The 15,579-nt window shown below is 41.5% G+C and overlaps 1 long non-coding RNA gene across 1 annotated transcript; it reads left to right on the top strand.

Annotated features, from left to right (window-relative positions):
* The first annotated feature begins 12,953 nt into the window (after nucleotides 1-12,953).
* Nucleotides 12,954-14,794, top strand: LOC147249458 (uncharacterized). The gene is made up of 3 exons (XR_015119331.1): nucleotides 12,954-13,015; nucleotides 13,129-13,281; nucleotides 14,646-14,794. It is a non-coding gene; the product is annotated as an uncharacterized LOC147249458 (long non-coding RNA).
* The last annotated feature ends 785 nt before the right edge of the window (nucleotides 14,795-15,579 follow it).

Below are 15,579 nucleotides of genomic sequence, written 5' to 3' on the forward strand. Positions count from 1 at the left end.
GTGCAGTGTATTCTACACATGTACGCAACTGACTATTTTTTGAATCACATTGCCATGATTTGCCTTGATAAATATTTTAATGTGTTATTTGAGTATTTCTTATCTGTTGAGTTTGTCAGGAAATGTATACAAATTTTAATTTTTTTTTAATGAATGCCACCAAACACGGCATCTGGTGACATGCTGGAAATCTCCACTGTAAATTGGCATCCATGCATGTGCAATATTCTTAAAAGGTATAGCTGAGCACCTGTATGTGCTGTCACCTTATGATGATGGTTTTATACGTTACTTAATGTTGTGTATCCTTCATCTTCAGGAGTAGTGAGAGGGTAAATCTATTATCCTGCTACACCTGGAGAATGGGAGTGAACTAGTAATTCTCTTTTTCTCTGTTGAACAACTACTACTTATGTACATAGTGACCAAGACTCTTCATTTCTCATCTGGAAAATCTAAGTTTGCAAAACTCGTCCTGCGAATGCCAAATATCGATGGTGCATTTTTCACAGGAACAAACACAATTTTGCATCTTTGTGTTGATTGTATATGTGATCTCAAAAATTAGCTTTGTGTTAGGTCTGAAGACTTTAGTGTTAAGGTTAAGGTTTCTTTTTTGTCAATGAACACTCCTGTGAAATGACATGATGGGCCTTAATTGAACCGGTGTCTCTACAACTGGAGTGTGGTAGTTCGTCAGCACATGGGCTGTGAGGCCTGTGAGAACCACCCTAAAACCTCCAATGCATGTTCATGCAGTATCCTCCCAAAGTGAACTTTAATTCATGATGCTTCATGTGATTCACTCCATATTTAGCCTACACACACACGCACACACACACACACACACACACACACACACACACACACACACACACACACACACGCACACACACTACAGCACTAAAAATGCCATGTCATCATTTCAGATCTTGAGGGAAGAAGTGAGGGTCAGAGAAGGACATGGAAGGTGAAGACTGAGGAAGATTAAGAGGCGTATAGGGGGAGTCAATGAGCCAGGAATAAGTGCACCACATCCGAGTGAGCCAGGAGCCGGGGAGAAAGACCTGAGGGAGGACTTAGAAAAACAAATATCTCAGACAAGAAGGTTAGAGGCAGCCCTAAAACGACAGAAAAGAATGAATGTCGTCTGAGGAAACAGCATGGAAAAGAAGCGGTGCATCACATATCGATGGAACCAGGAGAGTGAGGAGAGGTGCTGGACATGCAGCTGAAGGTAGAACCGCTATGTGCTAATTTGTCTGGAGCAACGCTCATCTTTCCATACCCACTTTGCGACAACGATAAGGTGGCTCCTGCTTTGCATTCCTCAGTGAGTCAACATGCGCTGACCTTTAATACATGGAGGAGGAACAATGACCCTCCTCTCACCAGAAGTATGACTAGCCATTAAAATAAATGGAAGCACGATTCACAGCCTCATTTATGGACATTTTATTCCTTAATACATAGAGAGGATGGATTTTTTTTATGACTGTTCAACAAGTATTTTCAGATTTATGAAGTCATAAAGAGAAACATGAAATTCCCTCTGAAACACAATTGACTCTTTTATATCAACAGACTAAAAGCAGTTCCAACAACTATTTTGCTTAAAAATCTTCAATTTCTGTCTTTTTTCTATGTGTATATACATTTACCTTTGTTGTATTTGTATGAATAAGTATATGTAGATGTTGTGTTAACATTTAAGGGATCAGGAAAGGTTTTATTTTTGCTTGCAAGAACATATAATAATCAAACTACATTCCTGTGACAGCTCTGTTGAAAGCATCACATGTTACAGTACAGCAGCGTTAACAAAGAGAGCAGTGTGGATAAGAATGGATTAAACCTTAAAGACACAAACATTCCACAATGCATTTATTGGGGAAAGAATCTAAAAGTTGCTGGAGTTACAGGCTTCTTTATGAAGCTTTTAAGAGGAATATTTTCACTTCAGAAAAAAACTGAAACCAGAGCAGCAGTCAGCTTCCGGGAGCTTTTTATGGTAAGTAAATTGGTTATCTACTGCAAAAGTAGTAAAAAATGAGATGGCGTCCATTAACCTCATTTATATTCCTCTGTTACTGTCTAAAAGTAACTTGTTAATTTTTCCAATTCTCTCCAAGAAGATATGCTGGCCCACGTAAATGCTCAAAAAAAGTTCAGCTGCAGTCACAGAGAAATCCAGCTCTAAGTCCAGTGGTGTTTCACCAGACAATGAGATCAATATTTGCAGAGCACTTTCTTGCTACAGAAAACTCAGGAAACTATCAGGAGAATGGCAGTCATTTGGCTGAGTTCCTGGATGCAAAGGAGATGTTCCCCAACTTTGGCCTCAGAGTGGAAGAGCTGATGGAGCACATTCCTGGACCTAATCTCACTGAAACCAAACTCTCTGCCCCCCCACAGGCCACTCGGTGAATCAGATATCCCAATGATGTGATGGATGTCAAAATTTCAAGATTCCTGAAAGAAAAGAATGTAAACGAAGCCGAGGGAATTAAAGCCAAGTGTGCTTTTTGTGCTATCGCTAGAGGTATTTGGTCTAGTCTGGCATGTCTTTGAAATGGAACCGGGAGCAGCTCCTCCGATGCTCCGTAGAGCCCCAGATTGCCTGGTATTTGCTACTGAAACAGCCTGAAAGAAATGTCAGACGATGAGCATCTTGGAGGCAAGAGTCTGATGAAAATGGCAAAAAAAAAAAAAGAACAGGGATTCCAGAGTATACAGGCAGCAAACTCCTGGATCAAAGTTCATCATCTGCTCTTTGCTCCTACAAATGTCCCACTACCTACAAAGGATAAAGCTTCTCTGGGCATGGAGAATCTGTTTTTTATGAGCTTGCAATAGTTTAATTTCTGTTCTATACATGCAGATGAATTTTAATAACCACCTGTTTGAGGAAATTTGTAAAACTGTGTGGTTTATGGTAACGTTGGCACTTATCGTGTAGCCTCATGCATCACCAGCTCCAGTGCTCCAACATTTCAATATTCCCACTTACCAGCTTCTCCATTGCTCCACAGCTTAGAGGAATAGCACCTCCACCATTGTCTCCATTACTGCACTGCCCCTCCATCACTCTGCTCACCTCTCCATCGCTCCTACACGATTTTCTATGCCACATATTCCAATTGAATTGCGCATTAGCGGTTAGGTGCTACATTACTGAAGCAAAATCACTATATTTAATACCATATCCACTCAGTCACTTAAGCACCCTGGTTACCACTCCGTCACTCCAGTGCCCAGATCATTTCTCCACCAGCCTTTCCTTCATCTGTTCCCTCCCTCCACCAGCTTAGATACTGAGAGGGGATCACATGAGTGTCAGTGTAGCTGTCAATCAAATGAGCACACACCTTTAACCTTTCACCTCACAACTCCTGGAGCGTCCCAGCCGCTTGTTGTTGGGTTGAGGGATGTTAATGATCATTTCCACAGTTACTGATACTGACAGCAAATGATTTCCATGCGACAAACATACAAATCAAACAGGCTGAAAGCATCAGTGATGAGCAGCAATTGAAGATTTGATCGATGGCCAGATGATTGGAATCATTGAAAACAGCCCACTGATCAATTGTATCACTTGGCTGTCAACAAACTTGAACCTGATTCAATCCAACATTATAACCATCATCATTCCATACACAATCAAAATGACATCAGAAGCCTCCCCAACGCCTCCTGGGCCTGGTCATTGCTCGTCAGCCTCACCACATGGCAAATTGCTGCTACATGGAGTCACAGATCAGTGTCTCTGCTCTTTGAGACTGAAAACGATCTCCAAGTTTCTCTTCCTTAAAGTGGGTGAAAAAAATAAAAGTTTGAACTTGCGATTCAAAGTCGTTCCTCTTGTGTAAACACTCTCCTACCAACAACATGTGCGCTGAAGGCAGCCATCCAGTCTCGAGAGACTCCCTGGGTTATTGATGTTTAGGACATGATTCATCTGTCCGGCTGCTCTCTTCCTGTTACAAAGTTGTTTGTCTCTGCTTTTTTACAATTCAAAGGACAATTGAGAGTGAACATTATTCCCCTCACTGACAAAATGGAGGGGCCGTAGATTTGTGAGAAGCCATTCTTGCCACTCTTCAAGCAACCACCTGGCATTCAGAAAACCCCAGACGTCAGGTCTCTGTCATCCAGTACTGTGAGACTAAGATTCGGGGTTTTATAACCAGGAATTTTGTCAATGTCCAATATTTACAGATATAGAATTTGGATGCTAGAAATGGACAATTATCCGTCATGTTGCTTTTTAGATTGTTCATACAAAAATAGCTAACAGAGTCATGAGTGTTACGCCTAAAACCATGACACATAACATTGGTGTCACAACAGATTTTGCTGTCAATAATCACTGGACTTGGATCAGCTGAAATTGATACGTTTGTCATGTGATACACACTCGTCACATCTTTTTTAACATGGATGCACCCCTCAGACCATAAGAAATGGAGGGATTTTTGTTGAAAGAGCTTGGTTGGTGCAGCTTAGTGCGCCGGTGAGGTTGCTGAAGAACCTGCTACAGTATGTGGTGCTGACCGAACACATCACATGCATCTCAGGTGTGTCTCTGGCAACAGACATGAGCCCTTCTGGGTGAAAGTCAGACCTGCTCCCTTCTTCTGGTTTTTGCTGCTGTAACGAGGGACTTGCTGCCAAAGCTTCACATCCTGCACAAGTGTTTTTCGAGGGGTTCTGAGATTCGACTTAGAGGCCCCATGAGCACCCCCGGAAATGGTCAAACAAGGCCATTGTTTGTTTGCTCATTTTATTTTGTTGCCACATCTAAAATTAAATATTGAAATTTGTTTGAGGCAACCCATTAATAAGAAGGAGGACTGCTGCAGCCCACTGTACTTGAGTCAAATATGAGAGCAATCAAAAAGAACTACCTCCTCATCAATAAACCACAGTGATCCCATCCATCTTCCCACTGCTATGATGGATAGACATGGAGCAGTCTAATTAAAGGATGAATTATGGAATGGATTCAATTCATCACTAGTCTGTCATTGCTATTAAATTTGCAGTCAGTCCCATGTTTCTGTATCTGGGTTGTGCTGCTTTCCTGCACTTGCTAATCATAAATCAAGGGGAAAAAAATGACTCCCAGCAGGAGATCTTCTGTAAGTTATCTGTCCACAGTTCTGGTCCAACAACTTGAGGTCACTGCGTTGAAACAGACCTGGTGCTTGATGATCCCCACTGCCTCTCAGCTGAAGATGGCACCTCACATGGGAACATAGGAGACTCAAGTACAGCCAAATCTCAGCACACAGAAAAACATGCACTTACCCTTGCAGAACAAAGACAATGAAAACGATACTACACACCCTCAGGACCTTGGATGAAGAGCAAAGCTTCTCCAAAGGGCTAGGGTATTATTGATCCTGTTACTGTGTTGTGCGCACACACACTCACACACTGCTTATCCCTTACAGCAATGTAAATAAGGCAGTTTTCACATGTGGTGTGTATTAGTGAGTACTTGCTACTGTATATCAAGGATTTTTAAGCACTGATTTGAGGTTAAACAGTTTCTGTCCAAAGAAAGACAAAGTGAGTGGCTGAGCAATGGTGACAGCTAGCAGCAATGACTGTAACTCATTCAAGGCCGCTGTTACTGAGGAGCTGTTCAGTGTCAGTCTTTACATAGAACATGCCGGTTGAGATGTGGAGGACATAGTGACGGCGTATCAAAGAAAAAAAAAACAAACCAAAACCTCCCTTTGGTTGCTGTTCATATCCACTGCAGTACATTTAAAGGAAATGTGAAAATGAGTAAGTCTGTGTGTTTCTGCTGAGCTTTTTATCCGCATGTGGAAGGACAAGGAACTGTTTGACGCACAGAAGAAGGATCAAGGGTCCATGCAGCTCTAAAAGCAAGGCTATGCATTTTTTTTTCTTTAAATGAAGCTATGAATCTAAAAATGTGAATTTAAATAAAAAATAAACATTTCAAAAGAACAGTGACAGGTTGTGAATTTCTATCTTTCTGATTCAGTGAAAGTCTTTTCTGTTCTTTTCTATCATGTAACTGTCTGATCAGTTCAGCCCGGAGAGCCAGTGCACGTCGGTGGTAAATGAGAAGAAATTCCCTTTCAGTGCTCCTGAGATGTTGCCATGACAGTGGGACAGATATTGCACACACGTGAGGCCACCATGACTTTGACATTTGAGGACTAAGATGTTTCATTTCATCCTCAAGTGGATGTTAGTTCCAAATTTGAAGAGTGAGTATTTCGAGAAATTAAACTATGCCACACCCATCAAAATTGAATTGTAATAAACCTATAAAATGTAATAAAAAACAGTTCTGCATTTTGCACAGCTTGGTGAAACTGTTTTGATGATGATTTAGCTCATATTGCAGGATTGGTAGCAAAACAGTAACACAATAAACTCCCTTGCATTTTTTTCAAAACAAATTCCAATGACTTGTTCAAATTTGAAAGCTAAACCCTGAAAGTAAAGCGTGACTTTCAAGTTGTGTTGCTGAAGTTTTTGAGGTTTCTAGGATGAGGAATCAGAAGAGTTTTTGCACTTAAGATATTTAACTACCTGCAGGAGTCCCGTCATTCATTTGTGTGTTGTTCAGTACTTCATGCAGACACTACAGCATCAGTCGAGTCTCAGGGGAGCCATCTGCAGGTTTTCTGCTGAGATATTTGCTCTTTAAGGATAAACAGTGCTGCTGATTGAGTGCTGGATCATTTGAGTGGAACATAAAGAAGTGTTTGCAATGCTCAGGTGAATCAGAGGCTACACCGCATGTGGTTTGTTCTGCTCACAGTGAGTCTAACCTTTTCTGTGCTCTATTAGCATTCGCGTCAATTAGCATTAACTCTTAAGGTGAAACAGGAAGAGAAAAAAAAAGGAATCAGATTTGCTCTCTCCTTTGTGCTAAGGGCCATTTCACATTTCACATGAATGACCCCTCTGATGCATGTACACGCTTGTGACTGCACATGTACATGCTTTTGTTGCTATGCCGGGAGAGCACGGGACTGGAAAGTTGCCAGGTGAAATCCCTTGACTGAGATGGAACATGTGAGCGGGGAATGCTAATGAGTAGGATTCTTTCCTTCCTCAGCAGCCATTGTTGTGATGCCCTTGAGCAATACTTTGAAACTCCAACTGCTCACCAGAATTGCATTAATGTCATTCTACTGGTCCCTTAATGGCCAAGAGTAGTCAGTTATGTCAAGCTGGACATCATTCTCAAAATGGAAAAGTCATTGTGTGACTCTCCTTGGATAAAATATACAATAAAAATCAGGCAGAGTGCTGCCCTGTCCTCACTGGTGTTCTCAGTTATTTGTGAGGAGAACTAGACTCCTTTCCATGGCTCAGGAGGGAGGCCGCAGCCAGAAAAACACTGTACCGTATGCGTGAAATAATAAAACAGGATAGGTCTGCAATCACTTAACCTCAAATTTGTATTTAGATGAAAAAAGTGGGGGCTGCACGGTGGTGAAGTGGTCAGCACTGTCGCCTCACAGCAAGAAGGTTCCGGGTTCGAGGCCCGGCTGGAGCACGGGATCTTTCTGTGTGGAGTCTCCATGTTCTCCCTGTGTCTGCGTGGGTTCTCTCTGGTACTCCGGCTTCTTCCAACCGTCCAAAGACATGCAATTGGAGACTAGGCTGATTGATACTCTAAATTGAATGTGAGTGTGAATGGTTGTTCGTCTCTCTATGTTGGCCCTGCGATGGACTGGCGACCTGTCCAGGGTGAACCCCGCCTCTCGCCCGTTGACACTGGGATAGGCTCCAGCCCCCCCGCAACCCTTAATGTAGGAATAAGTGGAAGACAATGGATGGATGGATGAAAAAAGTGCTTAAAATCCTGAAAAATCTGGACAAACAAATGGAAAGGCAGTAATCTCTGATTTAATGGCTGAGCACCAGTCAAATGAATGGAACATAGCATTTTTGTCCAGTAGGTGGCATAGGAGAGCACTTAAACATCCATTATAAAGGCTGAGGATTTTCCTTTCTTTTCACATTATGAAAACATATTACACTGGAATATATCATATTTTTACATATAACATTTATACACCCATTTCAACCTGAATGATTTCTTAAAATTGTGCTGCAATAATTATTCATTTCAGGATTATTAATAACGATTCAAGGAACCCAGCTAATGTTGCAAGTGAGACATTTAAAGTGTTACTGCTGTGTGCAACATCTGTCTCCAGGCCAGAGTGTGCAGAGTCTAAAGTAACCTGACTGGTGAGATACTGCACTTGTGGAAGAAATATTGGCCACTTATTTCTCCATGCTATTAGCGATGAGCCAAATCATGATAATTATCCTTGAAAGCTTCAGTGAATTAATTTTGTGCTTGTAGGAACAGCTGGAAAACAACATTGCAGCTCAAACAGAGCTTCCCTTCATAGCCGCTTAATCTTTCTCTCCATCTCCTTTCTCTCACTGCATTATGACTTATCTCTTCATCACTGGATGAAGTGAATAGAGAGAAGTGAGGGTGATCTCATTCTCTTTTGATGGCACACTTATTGACAGGGCCACACAAAAAGCAGCAAAGATTTAAGAGGTGGCTGGTAAGGGGACGCTCAGAGTTAATGAAGTGTATCCCTCACTATCTATCAGCTGTCTTGTGACAACTATCAACAGGCAAAATCAATACACGTGTGGTCAAAGATTCAGCAGAGCTTGAATCTGGGCTCTCACCTCAATCTGTCTGTGGTATTAACTCTTCTCTCGGCATGGAAATAATCTTGCGCTCTATGTAAAAAGCTCTCTGGTCTCTGACAAGCTTTATTTTAGTACTCTGGCTCTCAATTGAGACTCATGTTTCAGTTGTTGCTGGAACTCTCTGGGCATTCTCTCTGGCATCTTGTTCTATTGTGTTACACAAACCTTATCTTTTTTTAATGCACTCGTATAATAATACACTTTGCATTTCCTGCCTATCATTTGTGAGGGGTGAAAGTAAGAAAAATTAAATGATAAAAAATGAAGGTGATGAAAATGCATGTGAATTATAAAATAGTGATAAATATACAGCAGATTTGATTAACACTGTCATTTTCTCCATTTTACCTTAATCACTCACCATTCACAGAACAACTTTTTCATTTATCATTTAAGGACAGTTGTCACAAGGGTGGAAATAAAAAAGAAAAAAAACATCTGAAATGACAAGACAAGTAAGGTGCAGAGGGGAAGAAGACACAGACAAGCTAAACACACGATCTGACAAAGGTACAACTGAACGAATGACACAAAAAGATCCAGGAGGGAGGACAAGAGAGCGGCGAAGGAGCTGATTGGGTGAGACAGAGACGAGACATGGATGGGACTGATGGCGATATCATGAAAACAGGAAGTAGAACTATGAAATACTACAAAATACAGAAAGACAGGAAGCAACTAAGCTCCAAAGCAGAAAGTCCAAAACTTCAAATCGGTAAAAACATGAGTGTGACAGCAGAGTGATTACACGACATTGAAATGATTGTAGTTTTGTACTGAGTTGAGATAGAAGATGCCGATATTAAATACTTTGCCATTAATGTAATTGTATTCACATATCAAGCATATATTGTGCTAAACTATTACTCAGTATCGCTACTGTATGTGCAGCACAGGCATGTTTGTGGCCTCAGCTGCATCCAGGATAATTTACACTATTTCTGTTTTGCAAGACGAAGCAGGCAGGCGATAATGTGTGCCTGTCACGGTGACCTTGACCTTTGACTTTTGACCACAAAGAGTTTTTCTGTTCATGCCTGAGTCCCAGTGGTTCCAAAGAAATGCTTTCATGGCGTTCCTGAGATATTGAATCACTGACAATGGGACAGATGGAGGGAAAACACAATGTCCCCCTGCAGCTGTCACTGGAGGCATAAAGCAAAACAATCCAACTGGGAGTCAGTAAAAATTCTGTGAGGTCATAGGTACGTTAAAAAGACATCACCGAGGTTTTAGACGGGGAGGTGCAGGGAATTTACCTTGGGAGGAAGCCTGCTGGGTGGCTGATGGCAATAACTGCAATATTTCAAAGACATAAAATGACATCAAAGTTCTGGCTCATCTGTTCAAATGACGACTGAAATCATTTTGATGTGGCTCTCAAATTTGACTGAATGTTCTATCAGAACTAAGACCTCTTCTTGAATGGAGTACAGCCACAGGAACTAAGTCATGAGAGAGTTCTATGACAGCGATGTGAAGGGAGAAGAGTTCCAGAGAGGAGGGAAGAAAACAACAAACCCTCACACTAATTTGATACTGACTAATATTATACATGTGGCTCGTACGACCAATCTTTCCCTGTGCGTAACTTATCATCCCCCCACGATGTAAGATCCTTTCCATCGTGTCTAAAAAAAATATAAAAATTCAAGCTGCGATCATTTTACGTTTGATAAAAATATTCCACCCAGCTGAAAGAATGTAACAGCAGTATGCAATGGAAGAGGAAACTCCCCAGCCAACTTAAAAGGGTGATGACTGGATTCTCAACTTCTGCCAGTGTTATCATCCTGCTGAAATAAGGCCATCTCACCAGCTCCAACACACTGGATTGCGTATTGTATATAATTACTGATTCCCACATTTCACACAGAGCAAGATAAATTAAATGATAAGAATCTCAGACTTCTTAGTGGTTATTTCCTCTTTCAGTGTGTCCAAGGCGAAAGCACTGACATTACATTTCTCATTTTATTTAATTTTCAGGGGGCATGAGAGCACAAAGTATTTGTGGTGTGGAAAACAGACGAGCTGACAAAGACTGACATGAGAGCTGGAATTAAAACACAAACTGAATTACTGACACAATAAGAAACAGGTGAGAGAACGCGAAGGAGCCGCCTGGCGCAGGGACGGGGCTGACGAGGACTGATTCATTGACAAGACACAGGTGAAGCACTCAAAAAAGGCCGGGACACAAGACAGGAAGTAAGAAAAGACTACACACAAGGGTTATGATGCGCGACGAAAAAGAAAGTGAAAGAATAGCTACGTTCAAGAGTTCTTGATCAGGAAACCTAAAAGAGTACAAAACTAATAACTGAAAAATCCAGGTGGACGGATTGTTCTCATACATCAAAACTTTAGAGCAGAGCATTTGTCTCCATCCTGTGTTGGTAAAAGTTCCGACAATCTGTCAACATGTGCTTACAGGAACTGCTCTGCTGTAGTCTAGAATTTTACTTTCTTGGCAGAATTTGACTCATTTGTTCAGACAACGTTTGGAATGTCTGGCGGAGCTGCACAATTAAATCATGCATCCTCAGAGTGCTAACTGGAAATAGGCTGCTTGGCCTCTGGAAGGCCCCGGTGCATATCGTCTGCTCATGCTCAGTATGCATCCTCCCAGCCATGCCGGACTGTCGCCACGGATACAAACCCCATTACTCTCAAATGCAGAGATGTTCTGGCAGTAATTAACTTCATGAGTATCTTGTAAACTTGTTTGACTTCAATGTCAAAGACGTTCATATGAAATTATGAATCGCTTTGCTTTAAAAGCACTTGAACATTACATTGTTGTCCCCCTATTAAAGATGTACCACAAATATGAGAGTGAATGGTGAATGTGGAACCAGGAATCTTGTCACAGCCGAATGGAACGGTTCCAAATATCCAAAACAGATGAACGATGGAGCCAAGATGCAGGACAAGTGAGCAGACACCTGGACTGATGAATGAAGAGACAGGAAGACTTATTTCTTTAGTGACCTTTTCTGTGAATCCCAACGTCTAAATGATCAAGTTCAGGCTGCCATGGCAACGCTGATTGTAACTGAATTCCACCTGTCCTGCATTGCTCATGAAATCTATAAAGTTGCTGTTTTTTGGCTGTTATTTTTGGCTGCATGTCTGATTCTCCCAGTGATTTCTACCTCTGCCTTTGAGAAATTACAACACTTTTTCTGACTGAAGTGATGAAAGTGAGCCGGCGTGTCTTTCTGGGTGAGCTATTGTGTCATAAATCAAAAGATGGCATGACAAACCTGAAGCATCGCTGGAGGGAGCTGAGTTAATTCATTCTGAAGCAGGAATTTCCATCTGCAGCTTCTGGTTCATGTGGGTTTGCAGGTAGATGGATAGATGATGGCTGGAGAGACTGCTGGATGGATGTGAGATGAACGCACACGCGGACGGACAAGAGGACATATTTCTTTGATGACCTTTTCTGTTAATTCCAACATGTAAATGATCAAGGTTAGGTTACCATGGCAATGCTGATTCTGGGAATTATCTGTGTGCTTGATGGATATTTTTCACGACGTGAATGATTCCAGCACCTACAGAAAGATGACCTTAACTTGTCCTGAAGCAGGACCCCTGGGTTGAAGTCTTTGGGGGTTTTGGATTAATTGTTTATTTGCTGATAATTTTTATTATCTGACTTTTATGGCATATTTTATTCAGAGAGCCTAAAATGTAAAGCAAGTTTGGATGTGGATTGAGTTAAGGCAGGGGTGTCAAACTGATCCAGTAAAGGGCCGTGTGGCTGCAGGTTTTCATTCCAACCCAGCAAAAGCAACACCTGATCCAACCAATGAGCTGTGTGAACACAGGTTGATTGATTTAAGTAGATTCAGGTGTTGCTTTTCCTCGGTTGGAATGAAAACCTGCAGCCACACGGCCCTTTACTGGACCAGTTTGACACCTGTGAGTTAAGGCAATCAGATCTGCACCACCCACTCATGGACCATTGTCCAACACTGCGCTAGATGTGGGCTGGTTTCAAGTGGGCCAGGTCATTCTTGTTGCGTGTTATGAGTGTATTACCTTGGTTTCTGATCAAATACCTGATACAGAAAGCGCTGAGATAATTATCACCAGGAAATAGACATTTTTTTTGGAACATTATGATGTCATAAAGTCAAATATCATCACGTCACATCATACAATCACATTATTTGTGCAGTCACAGGCACTTCTGACCACCAAGATAATTCCTCAATCCAAGTGGATGTTTGTTGTAGTTAAAGAGAACAATCTCGACCAGGTATTTCTGATAGAAGAATATATTATATTTAGAGTTAAAATGATCATATTTTTATATAAGCAAAACACAAACCTTTGCTCCAAATGAAAACTGTGCGTCTGTTCGTTGGACAGTGAACATGGTTCACCGCTATCCTGTGCCTGCAGTTGCACACCACCAGCTCGAGTGCAAATCTACTGATGAGGACATTTAAAGGCCGATACCACCACCGCAGCCAAATCCTGAGCAGTGGGACAGCAGCATCTATAGGCCTGGGTACCGAACAGGTAAATTAGTTTGCATTCATGAACAGAATGTCTTGATGGAGGCGAAGCCAAAACCCAAACTTGGGGAGAGCACATTTTAACATCCTGCCTTTAAAATGATCCAAAAAAGGAAAGACTGAAACCTGCAGGGCCTGCTGGTGAACCTGTATCATACAGTATAGTTATTGCAGTTTCCTTGACTTGTACCTACCGAAGCCATCAACAAAGTTATGAGGGAGTGGTGACACGTCTGGATACCGTACACCAGTGGAACACAACTCTGTCTGCCACTAGCAGAAGTGATTAAAGGGCAGCTGTCAGGAGACGCGATTTTATCTCCCCCAAACAGGTGTAGAGCAGAGCTGACAGCAGCAACACTTACACCTCACATGGGATGGTCTCGACCAAGACAAATGGAATTATGTCTTTCTTCCATTTTGTCAAGCTCTTTATCTGTCTGAATCGATGCATCTTTCTCCTACCCGTGGGGAGGAGAAGGCAATTTGAGTGCAGCCGTTGCAGGTAGCCTATAGAGTAATTGGACTCTTTCCATTCTCCTTTTTTAAGTGTGGAAGAAAGTGAAACTGCTTCCTGACTGGAGGAAAATATAGCAGAGAGGGAACGGCAGAGATAACACGGAGACAGCTGAGTCTTAAGCTCTACATCAACAGTGGTGCTGCATGCTGTTCATTCTGTCAATGACAAAATGTCTCACCAAATCTGAAATCTGTCCGTGTAGAAACAAATGAGCCGTCTGAGACTCCACTCAGAAAGTTGTAATATAATCAATCATAATCATGTCTGCCATTTTGGGGAATCCTTTTAATTTGAATGTTCGAGCCAAATGAAACACACAGGCTTCAGCATATAAAAGCACAATTGTGACAGTGAGTACAGATGTGTGTTTGTCATGTGACTGTTTCCTTGCCATACAGTCGAATTGTTTGGATCTTGCATTTGTGACCTTGTATTTCTTTGGTAGTTGATTTGTAAATGATGGTTTGTTGAGCTCCCAGCTTGTTTGCCTAATGTACCACCAAATGCTTGGGAATCCGAATCTCTTGCCACCGAATGCATCGGTAAACTCTTAAGTGGCTGTTCATTTAGTTATTTGTCTAATTCATTTTCCAAAAATGTCCAGTCTTGTGGTACAATATCGAGAGGCGATAACTGTAGCAAAATTAACCCTATTTATGGCCATGTTTCGGCACTCCAGACTAATCTTATAATCTAATCTAATAATCTTATCTAATCTAATCTAATGCAGTCTAATCTCATCATGATTTTCTGTAACCCATTTAATCCAAAATGGATTTGGCAATAATATAGGAGCAGATTTTGAGGGGGATTGGGATGAATTTACTTTTTTTCTGTGTCTTTTATAGAAATGGAATCTACTGACCTCCCAGGTTTAAAGAACACAGTCACCATATTACCTGTCTTTTAAGGAGACTAATTCGCTCTCTCACGCCAGGCAAGCGTTTTTCTCTCTCTCTCTCTCTCTCTTCAAATATAACATATCAAAATGTCCATCCTGCTTCACTTTTTATTATGATCCTGGTAAAGAGTTTATTTCTAAATTTAAATGATTACCATTTTAATGGTTTTATGATCCATTTATAAGCTGTTGCTTAGCACCTGCTTAAATCACTGCAATAAATTCTTATACTGCATTTAAATTAATAATCTAACATTCACTTTAGTAACTTTCTGATGATAGTAAAAAAAAGTTAGGTGATTGTGTGCTCATCAGCTGAAAAGGTTTTTAATGGTGGTTCACGTCTACTAAAACTCCTGGACCGTTAGCGCTCTCATCTTGGCCAGGACATAGCGAGCAGTGTTGGCGTCCAGATGTGGGGGGCAAAGTGAGGCTCCCCATCTCCAGCTTGAAACATCTGAGGGATTCTGATACGGAGGCAACCCCTTAGGAACGACCATCAGGGGAAGTTAAAGATTCTGTCAAAACCACTCGAAACATGACTGCCATTATTAAAGGTCACCAAAACGATGCAGTTCAGACAATATTGTTAATTTCTGTTGGATGAAGTGAAATTGTTCTTGAGTTCTTCACGGCTGAAGCCAACAGCAGCAGTCACTGGGGCAAAAGCGTCTGCTATTATCATGCAACAGCAGTGTACAGATGCTAACAACCAGACGTGGTCAGTTGCCAGAGGTATCCAGCAAATGCAGCATGCTCGCCCCAGAACCATTATTCAACCGGCCCTCCCTGCTCACCGCTTCAAGAACAAGATGTCAGAGCACCTCTGAAGCAGTGGCTCAATCTGGTGAAAAATATAGAAAAATTATATAATGTTGAAG

The sequence above is a fragment of the Aulostomus chinensis genome, chromosome 14, assembly GCF_037954235.1.
Source record: "Aulostomus chinensis isolate RoL2024-O1b breed Wild chromosome 14, RoL_Achi_v1.0, whole genome shotgun sequence".
NCBI classification, from domain to species: Eukaryota; Metazoa; Chordata; class Actinopteri; order Syngnathiformes; family Aulostomidae; genus Aulostomus; species Aulostomus chinensis.